Source organism: Delphinus delphis, chromosome 13 (genome assembly GCF_949987515.2).
Source record: "Delphinus delphis chromosome 13, mDelDel1.2, whole genome shotgun sequence".
Taxonomy (NCBI): Eukaryota; Metazoa; Chordata; class Mammalia; order Artiodactyla; family Delphinidae; genus Delphinus; species Delphinus delphis.
Genome location: NC_082695.1, coordinates 23269820 through 23297004, shown reverse-complemented (window position 1 = coordinate 23297004; position 27185 = coordinate 23269820). Strand labels below are relative to the sequence as shown.

General features: G+C 48.1%; 1 protein-coding gene across 2 annotated transcripts in view; it reads right to left on the bottom strand.

Moving 5' to 3' along the window:
- Positions 1 to 27185, bottom strand: part of OSBP2 (oxysterol binding protein 2) — a 139654-nt gene that overhangs the window by 68791 nt on the left and 43678 nt on the right. The window lies entirely within an intron of this gene.

The window sequence follows — 27185 nt, the reverse complement described above, 5'->3', positions numbered from 1 at the left end:
CCGTCTTGTTTCTCCCATTGGACTAAGCCCTAGGACTGCTTTCTAACCATTTTCCCCCACCCCCAACCAAGCCCTCCTCAACACTGCCACCTCTTGGGAGCTCAGTCCATGGAATTTATCAAGTGTAATTTACTGAAACCAAATCAATCAATTTTCACCAATTTAAAGGTTTTCAAATATACAACAAAGTTCCTGTTATAACATACAATAGACTCAGGGAAGGTGGTGCGGGGTCATTACACTTCCCTTCTGGACCTTTGAAGCAACTGGTACTTCTTCCACCTAAAGAATAAATCCTTAGCGATGGTGTCAGATTCACTGGCCTGGGGAGGATAAGACATTTAGCCACTCTGGGCCTTGGTTTTGGGGCTACAAAATGAAGAGCATAACAATGGTGCAAATGGCCACCTGTGACAGAGTGCTGACCAGTGCCAAGCGCTGGGCTGTCAGCTTTACCTGCATTCCTTGAGTTTCTGCATTTAAGCCCCAAGGATAGGTTCCTCAAACACCCTTTTTACAGATGCGGAAACTAAGGCTCTGACATACCATGACTTGTGCAGGATCAACATGCTTGGAGCCGACCTGTTCTGGCTGACCTTGGAGGCCACACCCTGAACTGTGCTCTGCGGGGTCCCTTAAGCAGAATGCTGCTCCTGGTCCCCAGGGGCCTCATGAGGAAAGATGAGGTGAGACAGGAGCATCATGAACATACAGGTGACTTTTATAGGATGGGCATGTGCAGTAAACCCAGGATATTGAACCAGACTCTGGAAGCTGGAAGAATCTTTCAAATGCAGAGCCATGCCCTCTGTCTCAGAGCTGAGAAAGGGGGAGGCAGAGGGGCTGAGGACCTCGCGTTGCCTTCACAGCGAGTGAGTACTGGGGTCAGTGACCCTGTTTGCTTTGTCCACCCACCCTCACCTAAAGCCATGCCTGGCCGACAGGAGAAGATAGGGAACAAAGCATACCCGGGGAGGAAACTAAAATAGTAAAGGAAAATACAGAAGAAAATCATGCACTCCTACCAAGGCAAACACATGCACTATTTCTCCTTTCTACATAGTTCTTTTACACTGTAAGTCACATCAAACAATGACCAGATTCTGCTCATGTGAAATACTTAAAAATCTACAGCCTAGCTTCACAAGTACTCAGAGGGTGCCAATTTGTCCTTAAAGAAGGAAATACATTAGCTGAAAAGTCTTAGTTGACCCAGCAGTGAGAAGGCCAAGACACCAAGCAAACGATGACCGGTGGGTAATTCCATCCATTCTGCTGGCCACCCTGGGCCCCAGACAAGTTTCCCTCCTGACCACGTGCAGGTGAGGCTGAACCCCAGCTCTGCACTTCACCCATTGAGGGCATCTCCTGAACAGCTCCAGATGTATGGTCCCCAACACTCAAATGTGACCTTCTAAAATCAAGCCACTAACTCTGTGACCTTCCTGAGGTCCACTCACCCCAAATACCCTGTGCTGGCAACCCTTGGAGGCAGCTGCAACCTTCCCTCTAAGCTCTATCCGACCCCATATCAAGACCAGTTTATCTGGTCACTTTAAAGACTTTGATTTGGGACTTCCCTGGTGATCCAGTGGTTAAAACTCCACGCTCCCAACGCAGGGGGCCCAGGTTCTATCCCTGGTCAGGGAACTAGATCCCTCATGCTGCAACTAAAAGATCCCGCATACTGCAACAAAGATCCTGCGTGCTGCAACTAAGACCTGGTGCAGCCAAATAAATAAATATTAAAAAAATAAGTAAATAAATAAAGTGTTTGGTTTGCTCTCACATTGATGGTGACCACTTACCTCATCACATCCCACCCGGGTGGCAGCGGCAAGTCTTAGAAGCCAGCCTCCCCACTTCCTCTTGCTACTGGAACACTGTTCATCAGACTCAAGTTCCGACATGTTTCCTCCTTTGCTCAATAATATGGTGCACACACACTCAACTAAAATCCATACACATGTATCCGTGTGTGTTGGTGGGTGGGTGCAACTGTTGCTCATCCCAGTACTGAAGGCAATAGAGGAACAGGCGCCCAGAAACTGGCGTGAGGCACTGGAGGGGAGGGGCACGTTGCCGTGGTCTATAAGAACCACAAGCACGTCTACACCTCCCACCCAGTGTGAACAAGGGGAAAGGAGAACAAGGCTCTGCATCCAATGCCATTTGTTGCAAAACCCTAGAAGCAGCCGAGGAGCCTAACGGCAGGTGAATGCTTAACTCATCAACTTCACGGAATATCACGGAACCATTTGGAACCACACAGTATATATGTGATGACTTTGCAGAAATAAGAAACTGTGCTTAAACACAAAATGCTGAGAGGAAAAAGGCAAACCATGCAATATAGTTATAATTGTGTGAAAGCTAGGCATATATGGAAACGTTAAAATAATATGATCACAGGGAATTTTCTCAAGTCTGGGCTCCCAGAATGCCCAGGGCTGCTTCTTTCCTTCCCAGGACCTAGCATGCTCTGCTGTGGGTTCTTGTTTGTCTATTTCCCACACCAGACTGTGAACTCCTGAGGGCAGAGACTGTGGTCTTTTCTATTCTCAGCCTCCAGCGGGGCTCAGCACATAGTAGATGTGCACTGAATGAGTGAGCCCAGGAATAAACAGATCAATCAACTGATCAATGAATCAATCGATGAAAGCAACTTTATCACTCATAGGAGCCCTATTTGGCTCAATCTACACACCCATACTGTCTTCTGCCTCCCAAGCCTTCCACTGCTGACCCCGCTCCCTGACCCCACACAGGGCATTTCTAATGCACAACACCATGCAGTCCCATCCCCTCTGCACCTCTGCCCTTGTCTGGACCTAGACTGGACCTCGCAGAGGTGAGCACAGGCTTGGGAGTCCTGCAGGGGCAAAATCTGACCTGACATGAGTTGGCCACTGCTTTAAACCAACGTGGACCTCTGGTTCCCCCTCTGGGCCTCAGGCTCACCACTGATGAGGGGCTCAGGCCCCCAGAAGAGAGGTGCTGACCTTCTCTGTGTTGTCTGGAGGATCAAGTTCTCCAAGGGTCTGTCTAGCACACACATTCCTTGTGGGGATATCTTATGAATGAAGCCCTTTAAGACAGCAGTGTTCTAAGAATAGCCATGCATAGATGCTGACTGCCATCATCATTAATAAATGATCCTGCAATGAAGGCAAAGAATTAATTTGAGAGAAATTTATGATAATGTGTTGCTAAGCAATTAAAATAAACTTCTGAGGGGAAAAAAATTTTCAATTTATCATTGATTATTTTAGAGCAGAAAAAGGGAATGGGGGAGAGTGCACCATTCAAGTCAGTTTGAAAGAAGGTAACGATGAGACAGATTCCACCAGGGACAGTGCCTAGGCCTGACTCTGCCCACATGTGCCTTCTGCTGCGAGGGGCAGCCGAAGAGATGGGGGCCACCTCTCTGGGAGCTGAGCCTGCCGGGCTTTGCCTTGGGGCAAGCGAGGGGCTATGCTGCATCCTTGCACATGTGCTAGGAAGGGGTGGCCTGCCCTCGGACCAGCCAGAGAATTAGGGTCAGGTCACAACAGGTCGCTCTGAGGACGTGGCCTCTTCTCAGACACTTCTGCTCCCCGGAGTGGTTGGCCCATCTGGCCCCACTCCATTGCTTATGTCCGTTATTGACCAAAAGGCCTTTTGCTTGTCAAAGTCTAAATACTACTTTTACCAACAAATCCCTCAAGACAACCACAGAAGAGCTGGGATTCCCAAGGGCTTAATATCCATTTGTCTAGTCTCCAATTATTCCTTTAAAAAAAAAAAAGAAAAAGAAAGTGAACAAAAAGAATTGAAAATACAAATCCATTGCAGAATGTTCCTCCTTCTTTGTTGGTTATTTAAGGAGTACAAATTAAAGCCGCCTTGAGATAGGTACTCTTTTAAGTATATTAAAATGGTCAGAAATGAATTTAATTAACACCTAACGCCAGCGAGAGTACAGTGAAGCTGGCATGCTCACTCGTTGTTGGTGGCATGGAGCATCGTAGGCTCCTTGCAGAAAGAGACATTCTAGGTCATCAACGCACCATGATGATACTGCTGCCCTTAACCCGGTAATCCAACTCCTGGGAATTTTCCCTCAGGAAACAATTCAAGAGAAGCAAAAAGCTTTCAGTTCAAAGACATTCATTGCATTGTTATCTATAATAGTGCAAATGGGAAACTCAAATGCTCAACAATTGGAGGATGACTGAAATCATTAGAGTACTTCAACTCAATGGAATATTACACAGCCATTAAAGTGATTGTTTTAGACAGGGAAACTGTTAGCGATAATGTGGGGTGACAAGAGCAGAGCATGAAGGGCCCTCTTTAATGTGATACCAAAGCTGTGAAATACAATTGTATGTGCAGAGGCGGGAAGGGAAGGGAAAGTGCAAAAATCAAAAACAGTTTTGTGAGGGTGTGAGGTTACTGGGGAGTTTCCTGTATTCCAAATGCTCTTTATCTCACTGTGTGATCTTTCCCACAACAACAACAAAAAGTGAACAAGCTACATTCAAAAAATTTAATTATTATTTGAAACCCTTTCCTGAGGGGAAAAAGGCGGTGCAGGAGAGTTGGCTGGGAGTAGGTGCCCTGCCCAGGGAGCATGAGTTTTGAGGCCACAGGATGGCGGGGACACAGGCCAGTGACCAGTGGGCAGGAAGTCAAGGCAGTGGAAGCCAAAACAGTCCTAACATCAGTCAAGCTGCCTGGGGAGGCGTGGGCTTTAGGGGTCTAATGCATGGGGCTGAGTTTGGATCTGCAACCGGCTCACTGGGTGACTGGAAACAAGTACAGGAGCCTCTCCGAGCCTCACCTCCACAATTCTCATCCAGACACGGGGCTGTCTTCCTGTTATGGGCTGAATTGTGCCCCCAGATTCATACGTTGAAGCTCAAACCTTCAGTACCTCAGAATGTCAGTATGTTTGGAGACAGAGCCTTTAAAGAGGTGATTAAGGTACAAAAAGTTCACACATTGGGCCCTGATCCAATATGATCAGTGTCCTTAAAAGAAGAAGAGATTAGGACACAGATCAAGGGATGACCATGTGAGGAGACAATGAGAAGACAGCCAAGGAGAGAGGCCTCAGGATGAAACCAATCCTGCTGACACTCTGACCTTGGACTCTGGCCTCCAGAATGGTGAGAAAATTCATTTCTGTGGTTTAAGACCCCTAGTCTGTGGTATTTGGTTATGGCAGCCTGAGCAAACTAATACACTTCCCTCTGCAGAGTCATGAGGGTGACATCACCAACGTAGGGCAGGCACTCAAAAAACACCTGGGAAAAGTCAGAGGCAGGGTCCTGGAACCCTGAAAACCTCTGACCTAGATGAGGCCTGTGTCAGAAGATTGGCTCTCAGTGTCCATCAATGAATTGGTTTAACTGAAGTTCAGAATGGCTGTGAAGCCCTGAAGACAGCTTCTCCCATGATCCTCACGGCAGCTGTGGTGAGGTCGGGCAGGACAGACAGCACTGGGACACAGCTGGCAAAATGGAAGTTTAGTGAAGTTAAGGGGTTTTGCTCAAAGTCAAAGAGCAAGCACAGACCAGAGAAGGGTCAAGAATGCAACATTTTAAACCTCCAAGCTCCTTTTTCCCCACTACTAAAAAACAAGCCTCTGATTAACAGATGTTACAACATAAACGTTTAGAAATTCCATAGCACCACAGGCACAGATAAGCAACAAAGAGAAAATACTTGCAAAATATATAATCAACAAAGGAGAGATAACCATAACTTAAAATGAGCTCCTACATATCAGCATTAAAAAAAATACACATCAAAACAGTAAAATGGCAAAGAATATGAATATACAAGTCACAAAATGCATATGATTGGTCAATAAACAGAAAAAAGTATACTCAGTCTCATTGGTAATAAGGGAAATGCAAAACAGAGCAGGGAAATGCCTTTTCATTCACCCATCAGAGTAACAAAGAGTAAAAAGAATGATGGGGTAGCCTTTGTTGCCAACCCACACTGTTGGGAGATGTAAATCTATGCATTTTGGGGGGCTGACAATTTGATAGTGTCTGTTGATATTTATCATGGTCATGCCCTTGTAACTTAGCAATTCCACTCCTAGGAATCTATGCTTTGGAAAAATTTACACACATTCACAAAGATGCATATACAAAAAGGTTCACTACAGCATCCCTGAAATAGTAATAAAAGGTAAAGGAACTATCCATGAAGAGGAAAATGATTGAACAAATAATGATACACTACAGAATTCCATGCTGTTAATTTAGAAATGAGATACACCTACTTGTACTGACATGTAAAGATCTCCAAAATATATTGGTAAGGGGAAAAGCAAGCTGCTTATCAATATGCATGAAATGATCTCACATATACATGTAAGTATGTATGCATGGGTGCCTGTGGACTTACATGGCTTTGTAAATGCATGGGGAAATCTGGGAAAGAACCACTGTTAACAAATGGGTGTGTGTATCTCTAGCAGGGCGTGAGATGGAGGGAGGTGACGAAAGACGACTACATTTTGTCATATATTTTAGAATCATTTAAATGTTTTACAATTTTATGTTTCCTAACCTAATCTCTCAACAAATTACCATTGGAAACAGTACACCAGAATCAACTCCTGCTCATGTCGAAACTTATGGGACCCTACAGAAGACTCTCTAATGGTGGAAGGTCAGGCACAAAGAAGGTACATAAGGAGTGAGTCTGGGGGCAGGAGGGCCCAGAAGTCACATCAGAGAAACCACCACATCAGTGCACACAGACCAACCTGGCAGGCAGCAATCAGAGAGGGGCTGGAGCATTTGCCGCACCCGTGGCACAATCCCCATGAGGCGGAGGAGCAGAGCCGCCCATGGTGACGGGCCCTGCAAAGAATGGACACAGCTGCAACCAGGCGTGGGGGGCATCCAGCCAGGCTGCAGGCCTCGCCCCCCCACCCCAGCTACCAGGCTGCCACAGACACTAGCTGTGGCTCGGGGATGAGGCCCAGAAGAGGCCACCAGGTAGGTATCCAGGCACCCACCTGCACTCACCCCGCCAGGCCTGCTCTGGGAGAGGGATGTGGTAGGCAGTGTAGACAGAAGATGCAGGGAAGGCAAGAAGTGACGGATGCACTGCTGCTCAGAACAGTCATCCCTGAACACAGCAGCTCTGTCTGATGCCTTCCTGGGGCCCTTACTGCGGCAGGTCCCAGTCACACCAACTGCCCCCTGCTTCCTGGTCCTGCTGCCACACACCCGTTATCCTCCAGCCTCCTCTGTCCCAGCTCCCAGGCAGGAGTCAGTCCTTACCCCTTTCTTCTTCCCGCTCCATGCTGGGGCCTGGGTGATGGTGTCCATGGCCAGGGTGCCGTGTCCCATCTCCCTGTTCATGTTTCCCCATCTGTACCATCAGAATAGGCCTCCCCTCCAAGCTCCAGACCTCCATGGCCACCTGGATGTCCCCCACACTCAACCTGTCCCCAGCTGAGCCCAGCATCTCTCCTCTGCTCCCTCATGACAACCTTTCCCTCTCCAGACATTTTTTTCTGCCCTCAGGCACCAGGCTGGAAACCTGAGGGTCAGCTCCTGGGGTCTCTCCCTCTCCTTGAGTCCCTACATTCAAAGGGCCCCCAGGTCCTGATGATGTTAAATTCAGCTTAATTTGCAAATCCATACGCTCTTCTCCATGCCTTGGTTCACTTCCAAGGTCTCAGCTTTTTCTTTCACCCCTTCTGATCCATCCTTCATGCCGCCATGAAACCTTTTACTGAAAACACTATCTGCTCCCTTTCCATGGTTCCCTGATACCCATAGCAGCAAGTTTAAGTTCAGACTCCTTGGCAAACCACAACCCACCAGGAGCGAAGCCTTGTGGGCCTCAGCAACCCCCTCCTTCCCACTCCTCGGCTCCACCAGCTGCTCTTCCCTCCCATGCTTTTGCTCGCCTGGCCCGGGATGCCCTGCCTGTCCCCCACCTTGGCTGGCTCCTGTCACCTCTGGACACTGGGGTGTGGGCCCCCCTAAGGGAACCTTACTGACTACTGTCACCCCAGAGAGGAGATGGAAAGCTGCTTGGAGGAGGGCCCTTCCTCAGGGTTCCCATCACATCCATGTACCTCTCTTGTGCACTCATCACACTGACTCAGAAGGATCTTGTCTGTCTCCCTGCAGATGGTCAGCACCTCTAGGGCCAGGAAGGGCTTGTTCTCACTGTATTATTTTTCTACTGGGAGGCTCCAAACAACAGAAATGTATTGTCTCACAGTTCTGGAGGCTAGAAGTCCACAACCAAGGTGTTGGTAGAGCCATGCCCCTCTGAAGGCTGTAGGGAAGGTTCCTTCCTTTTCTCTTCTGGCTTCTGGGAGCCCTTGTCTCTTCGGGCGTTCTTTGGCTTGTGGTAGCATAACTCCATCTTTACATGGCCTTTCCCTGTGTGTCTGCCTTCACATGACCTTCTCTGTGTGTGTGTGTGTGTATGTGTGTGTGTGTCCATATTTTCCTCTTTTTGTAAGGACACTAGTCACATTGGATTAGGGACCATCCTCTTGACCTCATCTTGATGACATCTGCAAAGACCCTATTACCAAATAAAGTCACATTCACAGGTATTGGGGGTTAGGACTTCAACATATCTTTTGGGGCGGGGAGACACAATACAACCCACAACCCACTCACTTTGGCATTCCTGGTGCCCAGCACTGAACCTCACCTGTGGCAAGGCTCTTCTGACCCCTATGAATGGATGACTGAGCCAGTGTGCTCTGGGTCCAGGCAGGGGAGGAAAAGTCTGGGCGGGAGGGCATCTTGGAGGAGGGCAGCTCTGAAGCTGGGCCTGGAAGAGGTGGGAGATGGAAGGGACATGTCCAGGCGTTGGGAGGAGCACTGCCCAGGAGAGGAAGGAGGGCCGGGCTGCACAAGAGGCCTTGGCTCTGCACTCGCAGTGCAGGGAGCTGGGCCAGCCTGAGGCCAAGCTGAGGCATCTGCCCTCATGCCGGAGGCAGGAAGTGGCCAGGGCAAGTTTGTCAGGAGAGCAGTGACAAGAGCAGAACCAGTTCCTGAAAGGTTAATCTGCCTGAAGCACACTGGGGCAAGTCTAAAAGGGGCTGCCTGAAGCAGGGAGGCAGCTGGTCAAAGGACCTGGCAAAAAGTCAGCGGATAACGAGGAACTGAATCAGAGCAGTGGCAGCATGGCCGGAGAGAAGGGACAGAATCCAGAGAAAGTGTGGTAGGAGAACAGACAGAGGACGGCCTGAGACGGCAAGGAGAGGAAGGAGTCAAAGCTCATGGGGGCTGAGGCTCAAGGTGGAAGACTTAAGAGGTTGGGGGTCAGGGACTGCAAATGGCAGCCTAAGAAGAGCAGCGTGCTCGCAGGGGCTGCATCGGTTTATCCTCATGAAGCCGTTCAATTAAAAAAGCAAGCTCACAGGTACACTCATTAAGAAACCACTGAGACGGGGCATGTGTGCAAAGCAGCTATAAGAGACCCACGCACTTCGTTAAATAATTCAAGTTTATGGGCGACAAGCATGTCTTTTTATATCGATGCCTGTTGCCCAGGCTGTTAGCAGCAGGTGTTTTTAGAGAAAGGCCTCAAGCCAAGGGAACTAGAAACTCAACTGAATAACCTTTAAATTACCTCATCACCCGAGGAAATGGAAATCAGTGCAGTCTGCAAATGCACCCGTGTGCCAGCAGAGGCCAGATGGAGCTGCTTCCCAGTCAGGGGAGCCAGGGGCCAAGGGAGCTGCCCACCTCAGGGTCATCTCTGGGATCGTAGAGGTCCCTGGTCTTAGGAAGCCCGTTCTGACAGAGCCACCAGCAAATCCCAGGCTCCCCAGAGAGGCAGTGCTGGAGTGGTCCATTAGGGGGGCCCTTGCCCTGGGAAATGGAATAAAGACCCCCCCTTCCCATGGATGAGTCATTCCCTCTCAGGGCCTCAGGCTCTTCATAACCTAACAGGTCGGCCTCAGACTTGTTGATTTCCAAGGACCCTTCACCTTCCAGCTCTGCTCACAGCCGAGGTGCTGCTGTCCCTGTTGCCAGATCCCAAGCCCCACTCCCGTGTGAGGATGAGCCAACCTGGCAGGCCTGGAAGGGAAGTCTCCAACACTAACCCCTCCCTACTGGGACTCTGTCCGGCTGACCCTAACCCCTGCTCATCATTCCTCCTCCTGCTGCCCAGCAATGGGTGCTGTCGCCACAGTGTGAGGAGGGAGCACTGGATTGTGAGCCTGGAGATCGGGGTGACTGCCCCTTTCTGTGCCATCAGCTCCCCCATGGCCCTCTCCTCCTGCTGGAGAGACAGGGGCCACACAGTCAGACCTTGGGCACCTGTGATCTAACCTCTCCTGGCCTCGGTTTCCTCATTTGTATCACAGGCATGGTAATGGTTCATATCTCACCAGGCTGTCATGAGGATGGAGGATGGACAGGAAAGCCTGGCCTGGAGTGAGCTCCCACCCAGTGTTAGCTGCTATAACCACGGGGCCTGGGGCACAGACGCAGGAGGAGAAGACACACGTTGTTGGAGGAAAACCGCGTCTCAGAGAGAGAACCTCGGAGGAACAGCAGCAACCACAAACCCTTTCCTGGAAGGGGTTTCTCTGAACAGAGAGCCCTCACGGCCTTTGGCATTTAGGCTCCATTCCTCCAGGAGAGAACAGTCCTTTTGCCCAAGCTCCACCACTGCCCAGCCAATGTCCCTGGATGACAGCAGACCCAGGGACAGTCCCCACCTTGGGAACACCACCTCCAGCAGGACCAGGCTATCCCAAGGCAAACTACTGATTCCTTTCATGGCCCTCGTGGTTTGAGACTGAACACCACTGTGTGGAGATTTTGTCTCAACACACTCACATTCTCCTAATAACCGGTGGTGGCAGACTATGGCAGGGGATATTCAGGATAACACGGAGCACCTATAGTCCCATGCTAAGTTTACATACCAGGGAGCTGTTACTTTCTCTAGTTCACAAATGATAGAACTGAGGCTCAGAGAGACCACATCATGGCATACAGTTAAGAGGGAAAAAGGGAATTTGAACTCAGATCTCTCAATCTACAAAGCTGGGCCTCTTTTCACTTCTTTACACAGCACAGCTCTTAAACCGTCCCTAACACCATTCTACCTGGAAACCGAGATCAACTGCTTTCACCAAAATAAAATTTGATCTATTGCTAAATATTCATCGCTACATCTTTACTTTCTGCCTTGGCCTTGAGAAATCCAGTCAGAAAGGTTCGGTTCCTACTTTTCATGCCCATTTTACAATTGTGCATAGATGCAGGCTTGCACATGTTCAACCAAGTGCAAGACTTCTGAGCAGAGACTGTGAGCTGAATCTAGGACTGTGCATCATCCAGTCAACCCTCAAATGTTATCTTCTTCAGTTACAGAGAACTTGAGCCCACCTTAATTATTGAAGAGGTTTTAAGTTGTTCAGACTATGAATAAAAATAGGTAGCCTGATTGCATTACAGGTGTGAAGCATGCTAAAAATATACATATACCCCAACTTGATCTAGTTACGGAAAACTTTGGGCCTATAACTGTATTTTCAAAACAAAAAACATGCAAAGCTCAAATACACTGTTTTCCCAAAACAGTAGCTGGCCTGCCATTATATGTTTTGGACTTCATATTTTAATGAAACAAGGATGTCAACAAGGATGTCAAAGTACAGTTATGAGGCAGCCATCCTTCCAGACAATTACACTCTATCAAGGTTTATTCATCTGGCCAAAATACAAAATGTTTACATGATAGGAAAAAACCTACCTACCCAAAACAAAAATGCTTCTGGGTGGAAAAAAGCGATCAAGAATAATGTAAGTCGAGTATATGTCAGATGTGCAGTTTCCATACTTTCCCCCTTATGACCTTTCCTCTCTACAGAACACTGGCCAGAGACAAATGGTACTTGGGTGGTCTGCCGTATGCAAGTAATGCTAGCACATCCTTGGCATGCATTTCCATCAGCACTGCAGCACTACTGCAGCTCACACTGACCCTAAAATCGGCACATCATCTCACACATCTTTTCCACCTCTCTTTCATTTCATCGGCACTGTCAGGCACCCGATGATCCAAGGAAGCTGCCCACCAGAGTCATTTCTGATGCCCACAGCTTAGGCTAGACAGACGGAACGAAACACAGACCTCAGTCCTCCAGCATGAGTCTGTCGAGATTTAGAAGCTTCATTTACATCCATCAGGTTAGAACAGGCACCTCACACAGCTTGGAATCCAGCACAACTAGACTTCTACATGGTCCCCTTCTTTCCAGCCCCTCACCTCCCCAACACACCAAAAGTCCTTTGTTGAGGCCATAAAGCCCCCCAACAGCCCGCCCATCAGGTTTTAGGAATCAAGAGGTCTATCTGTCTGACCTTGCCAGGTGATGGAGATGGGAACCGAATGCTGGTGGGATCGAAGGCAGAGGTGACCCATCAAGTTTAAACACATCTCCCCCTTCAGCGGATGGCTGAGGCAGGAGGTGGGCAGCTTTAGCGACGGAGGAAGCCCAAGGCTCCTCTGACTAGAAAGTTGCCCAGCGTGACCTCAGACTGCTTACTCAGAGGCACAGGCCGGCTGGAGAAGGGCTTTTCCTGTGACAGCCACCACCAGAGTTTAAGATCCCCTTTGCGTGCTGGGAAAACACACACACACACACACACACACACACACACACACTCTAGCAGGAAGTGCTGCCCAGTATCCACTCCAGAGCGCCTCTGCCTGAGTCCAGTTCACTCACAACAGCCTGGTGCACTGTGACACTGGCCCCTGAAGCCCTGGCCATGGCAGCTCAGGTGCCTAAGGAGACTGGGGGAAGGCAGGGAAAGGACTTTACCTCTCACTTATAGCCCCAGTGAAGGCTCAAGCCTGTCTTCTCTGCTAAAAGATGGCTGGCCTCTGTCTGGGCTGAATTCCAGTGGTCAGGCTGCCCAGACCCAGCCCCCTGCACAGAGAGGGGAAGGTGTTGTTCCTCTGACAATAGCCTGGACAAACAGCCCTCCCCAGTGCCATGCAGTGAGCTGCATCCAGGGTTAGGAGGAGGACATGCCTTGTGACTATCCTTAGACTTCTGGATTAACCCTTTGTCCCCTGGCTTGTGAGGGCAGACCTCCCTGCCCTCTATCCCAGGACTGGGGGAGTACCAGGGCAGTGATCTGAGCCCTCAGCCCTGTAGGCTACTCAAGATCAGGGCTGGAAGAAATTTACAGTGGGTAAGGAAATTTTTAAAGCCCAAGAGATCCCCATGCCCCCAGGACCCATCCGCCCCATCCCTGCTCTGTCTGCCCCAACTCACCCCAGGGAGGGGCTCCTGGGTGTGGAAGTGGGTCTGGCCCCGAGGCTGCGGGGGCTCTTGCAGCTGCTGCCGCCGCCGCCGCTTTTCCGTTGCCGCGCTCTCAGTCCATCTCGGTGCAGTGCCGGCTTCCACCGCCGCGCCGAGCACGGGAGAAGGAGGGCGGTCCCCGGATTGGGTGTGTGCTGCCCGGCGGCCCCGGGCCCGCCTCCCCGCCGCGGCCGCCTCTTCAGCACCGCGGACAGCGGCCAGCCCGCGCGCTCTGAGCGCAGTCAAGCCGAGACCCCGCTCCGCCCGCCGGTCGGTCAGCCTGAGCGCAGCAGGGGAGCGGCGCGGCGCGTCCTCATTCCTCCAGCCTCCTCCCCACCAACCTTAGGAGGCCACCTCTGCCCCCCAGGCCCCGCTCCAAGAGCGAAGGGCGCCCCCCGAGACCACCCGACAGTCCCCGGAGGACTGGACGCGCCTCTTCCAGCCCCGTCCCGAGCAGGGATTAGCTCTCCTCCAGCCCAGCAGTCTAGACAAAGGCTAGCTCTCCGTGGCGGGACGCGGGCGGGCGGCGGAAAGCGCAGCTCAGCCTCTTAAAATGCGCGAGCACATGGCCGGAACCCGAGCCGGCACTGAGGGCGCTATCCGGGACCGATCGAGGCCAAAGAAGCTTGGCCCTTCACCTGGCCCGGGGGAATGGGGGGGGAGCCTTGGCTCAGGCCCTCATTTCTCCACTGTCATATACCCTGGGGTTGCAAGGAGTTAACCAATTAGAGCCTGTTTCAGAACCTGGGGAGGGAGGGCTCTTGGGGTCCCATCCCACCTGGAATCCAATTCCCTCTCCCACATCCTTGGTGCCAGAATGTCAATCAACCAACAGATGGGGCTGCTTGGAGTCTGGTGACATCACACAGAACCGCTTCCACGTTTTTTCATTTCTGTTCAAATCCCTCCCACTGCTCCTCGCCCCCAGCCAGGAAAGTCCCAGACTTCGATGGGGGAGCCCTGGCTCTGACTTTGCCTCTGCCGCAAACCAGAAACATCACCACCATGCGGCCACCCTCACCTCTGCTCTCAGTGAGCCTCAGCTTCCCTATGGGACGTGAGGGTGGGGTGGGGTTCCTTCTGGTTCCAAGTCTGAGATAACTGGGCCTGTCTGGCCAAGCAGAGGGGACAGCACAGATTGGACAGTCACCCCAGGCCCTGCCCACTTCATGGCCTCCCTCAGGCCTTTCTGGAGTCCAAGATGAGGCGACTCTTTTCTTCACTGGATGAAACTGGCAACTCCTGCCTTAACTGTTTTTATTTTATTATTATTTTGCTAGGGGTTTCTTTTATATATATATATAAATTTATTTATTTTATTATTTATTTATTTTGGCTGTGTTGGGTCTTTTGTTGCGCACGGGCTTTCTCTAGTTGCGGTGAGCAGGGACTACTCTTCATTGCGGTGGGTGGGCTTCTCATTGTGGTGGCTTCTCTCGTTGCGGAGCACAGGCTCTAGGTGCGCGGGCTTCAGTAGTTGTGGCATGCGGACTCAGTAGTTGTGGCTCACAGGTTCTAGAGCACAGGCTCAGTAGCTGTGGCGTACGGGCTTAGTTGCTCCGTGGCGTGTGGGATCTTCCCGGACCAGGGCTCAAACCCGTGTCCCCTGCATTGGCAGGCAGATTTTTAACCACTGTACCACCAGGGAAGCCCCTTAATTCTTCTTAGAACAACAACTTTTTATGTCGCATTAATTCAAGTCCAAAGACAGCTTCATTTTTACTGTTTGGTTGAGACCCCAGTTTAAAGGGGGAAAACCAAATGGAATGAGTTCAAGTCAAGGTTAATAAATGCTGTCCAAGCAGGCATGAGGGACTTTGCTCAAACATACATGGACCATGGCTGCTACACAGACAGCACGGAGCTGACACATTCACAAGGGACACAGTGGGAACAGGAGTGGACATCGCCATTCAGGAAAGGGGGGGGAGGGCGGAGAGGGGCTCCTTCCGTTTTCACATCAAGGAAGAAGAATCACAATCCACATGTGGTGCCTTAAAAAAATAAGCAAAACCACCACCTCTACAGTCTTTTAACTTAACATCTTTTGTTCTCCTTTGAAAATTACTTCCAAGAGCTTTTTTTTGTTTGTTTTTTTCTTAAGGTAGCATACCATCAGAATCCGAAGATAAGAAACAGGTCAGGCACCAGGAGCACCGGGTTGTGTGGGCTTCCTGCTGCGATGGTCACAGGCAACAGATGAGGGGGATGGGGTGCCCAGCTGCCTTCCAAACACCCAATATTTACCAAGTGGACATGCTGACACTTATGAGGAGAGTCTCAAGTCTTTGTACATTGCCTTGTTTGGAATGGAATTTCTTGAGCAATTTGTGACAGATGATTCCTTCCATTTAATTCCTTTGTCTAATTTATGGCACATTCAGCAATCACCAGCATGTCTGCATCCTCACCTTCTGGGAGGCCAGTGAAGGATACCTAGGGAAGGCCATTTCTACACACACACACACACACACACACACACACACACACATGCACGCACACTAGCACAAGGGCCAGAATTTCTACTGACATGACATGCTTACATTTATTTATACTGAAGATCCCAGAAGACTCAGGATTTGGAACTAACAGAAACAATCCAAGCCATACAGCAAGATTTTAACTTTCTATTCAGGTTCTGGAAAAGCCCCAAAACTGGAACACATTCCACTGATGCTCATCCACAAAGGCAGGAAGACACTTTTGCCCCAGATCTTCTTCCTCCCTCTGCCCCATGGCTCAGGCCTCGCTCTTTGACCTTCTCACTACACACTCTCATCCTGGTGGGCAAACTATGACTGCCACTGTTGCTTGTGACTAGTAAACCACCCCTGACCTGCCTGGAATGCCACTGTTACTACTGATGCTGCTATTAAATCCCAACCAGAGCCACCCTCTGCCCTCCCAGCCCAGCTGTGCTCTGCTCCCTCTGTTGTGTGTTGAAAACACAAGCACTTCCATGGTGAATCCCCTCCTCCTCGCCCACGACCAGCCTGCCCCCAGCTCCTCCAGCCCTTGGCCCATTCTTTCCTTCTGACACTACTGGGGACCCGGACCTAGCCCTCCTCCTCTGTCCCCAGTCCACCACAGCAGTCTCCTGCCTGGGCCCTGCCTCCTCTCTGGCCACATGACTCTTCCTAAGACACCCAGTACGGACTGTCACTGCCCCTGTTATGAACCTGAAATGCCACTGCCCTGCTTCTGACCAAGTAAGGTTCAACTTCCAAGCCTAACCCTGTAGGTCCCAGGCAGATACCCGCTCTTTATCTCAACTCCCAGGCCCCTCTAGTGATAGCTCTGCGCTCTGGCCATGATATCTCAAGTCTTTGCCTCATGACCTTGACTATCCCTTGTCACCTCTGAGCCTCTGCTCCACTATCCCTCACCTGGAATCCAGGTTCCCTGCCCACCCACTGCAGCTGCAGAGCCCTTAATCCAGAAGTGCTTCAGTGGCCAGTGCTGGATCTGGTACATGAAAAGCAGAAGCCTACTGTCCTGGGGCATGGTTCCGCACCATGGCCTCTGCCTCCACCTCCTTGAGCCCCCAGAGCACTCCCTGCTAGTACCATATACCAGACACTTAATCATTCCAACCACCTACACTGCCATCTCCTGCTCCAAGCCCAGGTATCCTTCCTCTCCAGACAGCCTACAAGAGTCTTTGTCTTCTGGGAGCTTGTCAGTTTCTAGCACAATGTTCATATACTCTTGAGAGGTGCTCAATAGTTCTTGAATGAGCAAACCCATCACAGGTAATACCAAGAATGGCATAATTTTACATGTGCTTTAGAAGTTGAGCTAATACATATACATTTTCCCTCTCTCTCTCCCCAACTCCGCCGCCACCTCCCTCTTCACCCCCAATCCACACCCTGTCAAGATGACCTTGGGATGGCAGGCAGGGGAGAAAGAGGCTCTAGGCTGCCAGAGAATCCACAGAACAATTTTTAGCACTAGAAACCCAATGGCTTTTCAGAAATAAATCCTTGCATGTATAGTCAAAGGTATTTTTTTTTTATTAATAGTAATTTTTTTTAGAAGATGTTGGGGGTAGGAGTTTATTAATTTTTATTTATTTATTTTTGCTGTGTTGGATCTTCGTTTCTGTGCGAGGGCTTTCTCTAGTTGTGGCAAGCGGGGGCCACTCTTCATTGCGGTGTGCGGGTCTCTCACTATCGTGGCCTTTCTTGTTGCGGAGCACAGGCTCCAGATGCGCAGGCTCAGTAGTTGTGGCTCACGGGCCTAGTTGCTCCGCGGCATGTGGGATCCTCCCAGACCAGGGCTCGAACCCGTGCCCCCTGCATTAACAGGAAGATTCTCAACCACTGCGCCACCAGGGAAGCCCTAATAGTAATCTTTTATTTATTTATTTATTTTTATATTTATTTTTGGCTGTGTTGGGTCTTCGTTTCTGTGAGAGGGCTTTCTCTAGTTACAGCAAGCGGGGGCCACTCTTCATCGCGGTGCGCGGGCCTCTTCACTATCGCAGCCTCTCTTGTTTCTCTCTTCTCCTTCTGGGACACCTATAATGCAAATGTTGTTGCGTTTAATGTTGCCCCAGAGGTCTCTTAGGATGTCTTCATTTCTTTTCATTCTTTTTTCTTTATTCTGTTCCGCAGCAGTGAATTCCACCATTCTGTCTTCCAGGTCACTTATCCGTTCTTCTGCCTCAGTTATTCTGCTATTGATTCCTTCTAGTGTATTTTTCATTTCAGTTACTGTATTGTTCATCTCTGTTTGTTCTTTAATTCTTCTAGGTCTTTGTTAAACATTTCTTGCATCTTCTCGATCTTTGCTTCCATTCTTTTTCCGAGGTCCTGGATCATCTTCACTATCATTATTCTGAATTCTTTTTCTGGAAGGTTGCCTATCTCCACTTCATTTAGTTGTTTTTCTGGGGCTTTATCTTGTTCCTTTATCTGGTACATAGGCCTCTGCCTTTTCATCTTGTCTATCTTTCTGTGAGTGTGGTTTTTGTTCCACAGGCTGCAGGATTGTAGTTCTTGCTTCTGCTGTCTGCCCTCTGATGGATGAGGCTATCTAAGAGGTTTGTGCAAGTTTCCTGATGGGAGGGACTCTGCCATCTTATATTTCTGAAGCACTTTATAGTTTACAAAGGACGTTTGGAATTCCTTTTCTCATTTGATCTTGCCTTAGCTTTAGTCAAGAATGCCTGCTCATTTAGAAATGTGTTCAGTGAGTATGTACACAGCTGGAGAATGTGACCCAACACATGCCACCTTGGCCTGTAAACTGGAGTTTTAAAGAGGCAGAATCATATTGATGAGCTGGTGCCAGTATGATGCACCATTCAACTGGACATTAATTTCTGATAAAGAGGATCATAACTGGGAAAAACTGCAGATTTTACTGGCTACTCTTTTTTATGTTATTAGTGTTTTTTCTCTCTTGAATTTTATAAGCACAATGTGTCTTTTAAAACAATTAAAAAATAATAGCCCTGGGATTTGATGTAAAATTGCATATTTGTGACTGCAGTGGCACTGGTTTTCAATTGCCCTGTAACAAGGAAAGCAAACCCAACCCGAAAGGAGGCAGAGGTGTTTCTTTGCAACATCGCAGGCATATGAAATTAGGCTCTTAATTGAATATCAGGAATGATATAACTTGGAAATGTAACCAAAGGTATTTTCCGTCAGTGAAAAAAGACCACTTTAAAACACTTTATTCATTTTTCAGATCTCTTTCTTCCTTTTCACAACGTCACATTTATAGCCTGATAGAGGGACACAATTGGAAAACCATCTACATATAAAAAATGAAATTTAAGGTATAAAAATTCTGCAATTCTGATAAACTTTATGTTCACTCTTTCCTTGATCTAAATAGAGTATTCTAAAAATATTACCCATATAGGGGACACATTTTTATATACATGCTATTTTTGTTTAGAAATTGTGAGCTAGTGAAAAGTGAAAATGACCTTGACTATTGTACTTATTTGATAGAAATAAGAGCCTTTTAAAATCTGGACTCAAATATCTTCTCTACTAATCACAACTTTCATAAATTTCAAAACAAGGATTTGGATTGAATGAAAACAGGACGCTGGTGCTTCCTATGTGCCCCCTGTATCTGTGTTCATATGGAATATTTATGCAATATTCTGACTTGGCTATAATCTATAATTCCTGGCTACTATTTCAGTTGCAACTATAATTTTTAGGTTAATGGTTATAATTTTGGTAAGGTATACATGAAAAGTTCTATGTTCATGCCCGAAAGGAGGATCATTAAACATTCATTATTACCACTCAAATTAGTTGTCATGTGCCGTATAACAGTTACCCATTATCATCTCACTAGTTTAGGTTTAGCAGTAAGTGAACAGCAATATATAGCTCATATCAGTAGAGTAATTCTTGTTGGGGAACAGAGAGAGAAATGATTTTAAAACCCATTTGACATATTTATGTTGACAAATTATTTAAAGGAATTACTGCTTTGTCAATAAACATGTCTGTATATTGAAAAAAACAATAATATGAAGCGTGGGAGTGGATAAATGGAATTTAACTTGTGAGGTTCTTAAATTATTTGGGAAGTGGTAAATGTACTAATTTAAAGTAGACTATAATACATCAAAGATTCATATTATAATCTCTTTTATTAAAAGAATGAAAAAAGGTACAAATGAGAGGAAAGAATGAAATCATAAAAAATGCTTGATTAAGAATTTTTAAATGAGAGAGAAGGACCATCTGTGTTGTAGCATGTGTCCTTCCTTTTGGGACTTCCCTGGTGGTCCAGTGGTTAAAGACTGCACTCCCAATGCAAGGGGCAGGGGTTTGATCCCTGGTTGGGGAACTAAGATCTTGCATGCCACGTAGCTCAGCCAAAAAAAAAAAAAAGAATTTCCTTCCTTTTTAAGACTGAATAATATTCCATTGTGTGACTATATCACATTTTGTTTTTCCACTCATCATTGATGGACACTAGGATTGCTTCCACCTTTTGGTGATTGTGAATAACGCTTCTGCGAATACTGGTGTACAACTTTAATCACTTTTTAAATCATCCTTTTAGCTGAAATACAATCTCAATCACTCTTACCTTCAGCTTTCAGACAACATGGTAGACAGGATGGAGCAGAAAGCCTGCAGTCAGCTAGACCTGGGTCCAAAAGCCAGGCTCTGCCACGTACTAACTCAGTGCCAACTAGTGTGGGCAAGTTACTTGGAGGATTACACATAAAGGATGTAGAAATGCCAGGCACACAGCAGGCGAACATGGCAGCGATTATTAACGTTATTCTCACGAGCTCGGGGCGCCTCTCTCATGTCAGGCGGGCTGGGGAGCATTAGAGACTCTGGGTCCTCAAAGTGCTGTGAAGATCCTTGAGGCTTATGTACTGGTTTTCTCCCCAACAGACAAGAAGACAAACCAAAACTTATAACAGCTACCAATCAACTTTTATCTCTATAAAACATGTTGTCAACCAATGATAATTGGCCAAAGAGTATTTTACATTTTGCTTGAAAATACTATTTCTGTTCATCTGACTTTAACTGCATGTGCTAGTGACAAGCCCAGATTATGAATGATGCATGCATAGACACAATGACTAATTAAATTCCAGAGAGACTATTCATTAAAAAATACAAATGCAAACTTTTTTATCCTTGGGCTTGCAAGTAGATGTCTGCAGGAAGCAACTGCAGGAAGGTTTATAACCTCAGTTTCTTCAGTAAACGATACTGCAGATGGTGGATGAAAAAATTACTTGTATTCATAAACTATTTCTTATCACGCAAACCATGGTGATTGAAGCTTCTGTACATGGTTCTTAAACACTTAATTTCTTGCTGTTTTGATAAATGCTTATGGATTTTTTTTAATCGTCAGCCCTCTGACTCTTTTGCTGTACTTTGGTGATATCTATCTATATACCCATTGACTTGGGGACAGAGTAGGAGGCTAGCTGGGTTCTGAATTGAACCATTTACTGCAAAGGCTCCTGAAATCCCCACTGACCTGCAACCAGCCCTGGGAGATGACTGTGACCTTCTCCGTCTCGCTGCTCTGGGCTAGCTAAGGCCCTCTGCCATTCCATACATTTTTCTCTATCCACAAAGTAGAATTGAAATTGACAACATATTTCACAAGACTGTGGAACAGATATCGTAAAGACACAGGACTGATTGTATGTAGAATCCCCAAATATGTGTAAGCTCTCGCAACACGGGTAAGGGCAGTATTTGGAACAGGGATCATACTGGCCATGACTGTCAAAGTCCTTCCAAGCAATGGAATTTAAAAACCAATTATTAGATCCTATTCCCTTTAGTTTCAGGGTAGCCATGTGATGCAATGAGGCAAGCACAGAGATAACAGAAGAAACACCCCTTAACTGATTTTTAAATGGCTTATCCAAAAGTTTATCGGTCTTGAAAAGACCCTTAACCGCATTTGCCAGTGGATTCTCAGAAAGTTACTACATCTCAAACAAAACAAAAACAAAAAAAATTTAACCTATCAAGTCTTCCCCCAATTCTCTCCCTCTCTCTTTGGTAAAAATGCACTTTGCTGCATCCCTTCAGGGTTGCTTTTTGCATTTCGCCTGGAATCTTGCTATTTTATATTGCCTGAAAGCTATAGGCACACAGGTTATGAGAACAAGCAGCAGCGGAAACTGAAGGAAACACACACACACACACACACACACACTCCAAATCCAGCTCCCAAACTGAGATCTTGAATTCTCAGGACTAAAAGGGGGCCTCTGGCTTTGTTCTTTCCTGTCTCCCTCCAAATCCATCCACACGGATCACGTGTGTGTGCAAACTAGACAAGCAGCCAAAACCTCTAAAAAGCGTGTGACACCATTTCAAGTTGTCAAATCTTTTCTATCCCTTCTATTTCTTTCTCCCTAAAAAGGGGGGGGGGGGTCAACCACACTGTCACGTGGGGCTACATAACCAAAGTCTTTCCTGACCCAGGAATGCCTGCAGGCTGAGGCTGAAACTTGAGAACAAGCCCTGTGTGTCACCCAGCCAACCTCTGCCTACAGCCCAAGGAGCCCACAGCCAATGGACAAAAACAACATTGGCTACAACAAAACTACATGTCTGTCAACCCCAGGGGCCCGATCACCTGAAACAGTGAGACAGAGTCACCCTCGCCACCTCTGTTTCTTTCAGATGACAGCCAGTGTCGCCATGTATGGAGAGGTGCACAAGAAACACACGTTCTCACCGAGATTCACATCCCTCCTACCCCCAAACAACATGGCACAAAAGCAAATTAAGCTACACTCTAAAATGGGAACACAGTTTCCACTTGAGGAGGTGGCAAAGCTGTTACAGAGAAAGAATCTCAAGGAGAGAAAATTTCACTCTGCTCTTGGGGCCAGAACTGAGGTCTGTCCCACCTTCCGGTCCTTGGGACTGCCTCCCGGAAGGGCTGGACCCAAACCACCTCCACTCACACCATTTCTCTCCCCTGAGGGTCTCCAATGGACTCCGGAGCCGAAGCAAATGCCTGTTCTATGTGGTGAATCCCCCAGAGAGGCACTGGGTTGTCCCAGGGCTCTTTCACCATTTTTTCCTGACTTTTGTGTGCTCTGTAGGCTGACTTTTTTCTCTCTGCAATTATCTGAGCTGAGTTGGTAGGGTCAATGGAAAGGAAACCTCCTTCACCTGTGTTAGCTACTGGCCCCTGGAAACAGTGAAAGATGTGCAATCTGGAAAGAGGATGGGCCAGATCATTTCTAGGAGAGGGCCAACCTCACTGCCCAGAAATCCAGGCTTTTGTGTCTGCAGAGGATGTGGTCCCCACCTGCTTGCCAGACTCAGGCCCTCCCCCTCTGGTCAGGGTTGGGCTTCCTTCCAGAACCTCTCCCTGCAATCTCCAGGATGCATCTCAGAGATGGCACAGTAAACCCTCCAAGAGCCTCCTTTCATGTTTAAAAACAATGCAGCTCTTTCAAGAGGCTACAACAATCAGAAGCTGATGTGTCACCACTCAACACCAGGAGCACACCCTTCACGTTCACTTTTCCTTTATGGCGCAGACTCAGAGATGGTCAGCAGACAGTTCCATACCCGTAAATGGGCTGATGCCAAGCCATTTTTTCGCCCTTTCATGATATTGCATGTAGATTCATCCAAAGCTATTAAAAATTAATTACCCGCCAAGAAGCCTTGAATCAAAAGTCAACATTTACAATTTATTAATTACCATGGTCCCTGGCATTAGAGACTCATTATACTAGAGCTGCAGTGCTAATCTAATTTTACATGAAAGGGGACGTGTAATTGCAGGAGCTCTGCAAGTCTGAGCCATAGCAAAATCATTTTATGCTCCCCTTTGAGTCTGTCAGAGTCAATCATACCAAAGGCCTTGGCTGGTTTGTCAGCCACCCCAGAGCACATTCAGCCTTCGGACAGAGAGCCCCCCGAGTGAAAGGGGCAGAATGTGGCCTAGAGGCCAGGGCCCGGCTCTGAGCACACCATCCACCACCTGCTCACCATGCTGCAGAGGGCTGGGGGTTCCCTACTGAAGGTGGTCCTTGGAGGAAAAGGCTCCCTGGGAACTCGGTGGGATTCTGCACCTTGTGCCTCAGCAGTGATTTCAGAGGGATTGACGAGGCACTGGGGAAACAGAGGATCGAAGGGGCCAGCGTCACTCCTTTCGCTCCCTTTTCCTAACCCGCAAGACACTTTGCGGCTGATCAAACTGTCCCCACTATCACCATCACCACTGTCACCTGTATTGGTGCCACACGGGCCACACACGGTGCTGACACTGTACACAGCCTCACAACAGCCCGATTCTTCAAATAAAGGAATGGGGCTGAGTGGGAAGGGGGGTTGGGTTAGATCATTTGTCCCAGGTCATGTGGCTAGAAAGTGACATGGCTGGGAACCCAGCTCAGTTGGGTTCTGGTACTACAGACACCATGAGGAACAAACAGGACCCAGAGCCTGGCTCTGCCTCCTGAAGCTCTCTCATATCCCAGTACTTCTCTCCTTCCCCACTGCCTCCACCTCTGGCCAGCGCCACCTGCCACCTGGATCCGCTGGCCCCTCTGCCACTGTCCAGCGTCACTCTGACACATTCTCCACCCTGCAGCCAGAGGAATAGAGCTGAGAGTGCCAGACTCCAGCCGGCAGCCCTTGGGACCCAGCGGGGATTCCGGCTGGGAAGGCCTTTCACGATCCATGATCTGGTCCCTGCTGGTCTCTCCAGTCTCACCTTGGGACGTCCCTTCCCGCCACCACCCCTCCCTGCTCCTGCCACCTGAGAACTGTCTGCAGCTCAGGACGGCCATGCTCTCCTCCACCTCTGGGCCTCACTTTCACTGTACTCCACTCACCTTCACCAGGATAATTCCTCCTTGCCCTTTGGGTCTCAACTTATGTATCACCTCCTCCAGGGAGCCTTCCCTGACCATCCAGACTGGGTTAGGTTCCCCTCCTCATGCTTCCTTTGCCAGGGTGAAGCATCAGACACAATCCACCATGATTTTCTGTGGATCTGTCTGCCTCCCCCCAGCAGGCAGTAATGTCCCTGGCTGCAGAGACTCATTTTGTTTTCCACTGAATCTTTTTTTGTTTTTTTTAATAAACATATTTTTGGCTGTGTTGGGTCTTCGTTGCACCGAGCGGGGGCTACTCTTCATTGCAGTGCACAGCCTTCTCATTGTGGTGGCTTCTCTTGTTGTGGAGCAGGGGCTCTAGGCACACGGGCTCAGTAGTTGTGGCTCATGGGCTCTAGAGCACAGGCTCAGTAGTTGTGACGCACGGGTTTAGTTGTTCCACAGAATGTGAGATCTTCCCAGACCAGGGCTGGAACCTGTGTCCCCTGTGTTGGCAGGCATATTTTTAACCACTGTGTCACCAGGGAAGCCCCTCCACTGTATCTTTATCTCCTAACACTGTCTGGCACAGAGAGATGTGCAGTAAGGATTTATTGTATAATAAAATATAATAACCTCCATAAAATTTAGCATGAAAGCAAGTTTTCTAACTCAGAAATATTAAGCACTAATATGTGGAAGTCACTGGCTGCTCCAGATCTATGATTAAAACTATTCAAAGGGACTTCCCTGGTGGCGCAGTGGTTAAGAATCTGCCCGCCAAGGCAGGGGACACAGGTTCGAGCCCTGGTCCGGGAAGATCCCACATGCCGCGGAGCAACTAAGCCCGTGCGTCACAACTACTGAGACTGTGCTCTAGAGCCCGCGAGCCACAGCTACTGAGCCGCATGCCTAGAGCCCGTGCTCTGCAATAAGAGAAGCCACCGCAATGAGAAGGCTGCGCACCACAACGAAGAGTAGCCCCCACTCGTCGCAACTAGAGAAAGCCTGCATGCAGCAACGAAGACCCAACGCAGCCAAAAATAAATAAATAAAACATAAAAAAAAAAAGTAAGCTGATTCTAAAATTTACATAGAAGGGGAAAATCCCAATAAATTTTTGAAATTAAAGAACGAGGAAGGATTTATCCTATCAGCTGTCAAACTAGACTATAAAGCTACAGGGAGTAAACTGTGGGATACGGGTGCAGGAATTGACAAAGAGATCAGTGGAGACCAGAGTGTTCAGAAACAGAATAAATTCTGTTGAGAACATTAGATATACTTTTGGAAAACAAAATTAGATGCCTACCTCACACCTTGCACAAAAACAAATTCCAGAGGATATAATTTAAAATACGCTTGCTAACAGTCCCTTCTTTCCCAAGTGATTCAAATGGCACCTTTATCACTAAGTGAATTCCCATAGGTACATAAATCTATTTCTGGAGACAGCATTCCGGTTTTTAGAATGAAAACCAAGGCTTTTCACCTACAACATTTAAATAAGCAACCACAGATCCAAATTCTAAAAATGCTGTCCCTGCTTCTGAGGCAGCTTCATGAGGGGAAATAGTCATTCTGCAGATCTCACACTCTGAGGGTCACTTTCAATTAATGCAGTCCTGAGTGATTATGGTGGTCATTTCTCAGACAGAGCTGTCCACTCTATCACTGCCTGGTTGACCCAAGTAGGCAGGGCTCTGGGAAGCTTCTGGGCCCCAGGGGCGATGCTGGCAAGGAACACCAGGTTGAGAAAAGGCACATTTTGCATCAAGATGCCACGGTTTTTCTATATATTTCCAAAAGTAACGGATCTCCATAAATTGCATTCTTTTCCAAACATTCCCAAAGGCAAAGATTTTACATGATCAGTCATATTTTGGGAGCTACAGTATTAGCAGTACTGCAGCGTTATTCGTTTACCTTTAGATGGAAATATGATCTCTGAACAAGCCTCCCTGCCACTGAGATGTGGTATTTCAGGCCCCGAGGGAATGAAAAGAGGCAGAACCTGTATCTACAGTGAGCTGCCTTCAGTGGTCCACCCCCCATGCCAGGGGTACTGATGAATACGACCTGTACACAGGTCCCCTGTTCTTTAAAGCAAAGAGGACATATAAGACGCTGTAATGCCTGAGAAAACATGCAATCATTTTTAAAATGCAAAATGAGTGTGTTCACCAAGAAAACCTGTGTTCAACACTTCCTCAGGTTGTCCTGGGTGGCTGACTCAGCCTCTCCAAGCCTGGACTCTCTCACACTTCTTGTGGTGGTATAAAATGGTGCAAACACTTTAGAAGACAATTTGGTAGTTGCTTAAAAAGGTGAACATTGGGACTTCCCTGGTGGTCCAGTGGTAAAGAATCCACCTTCCAATGCAAGGGATGCAGGCTTGATCCCTGGTCAGGGAACTAAGATCCCACATGCCACAGGGCAACTAAGTCTGCCGCAACTACTGAGCCCGCGTGCCTCAACCAGACAGCCCACATGCCACAAACTACAGAGTCCACGCACCCTGGAGCCCTTGTGCCATGACTG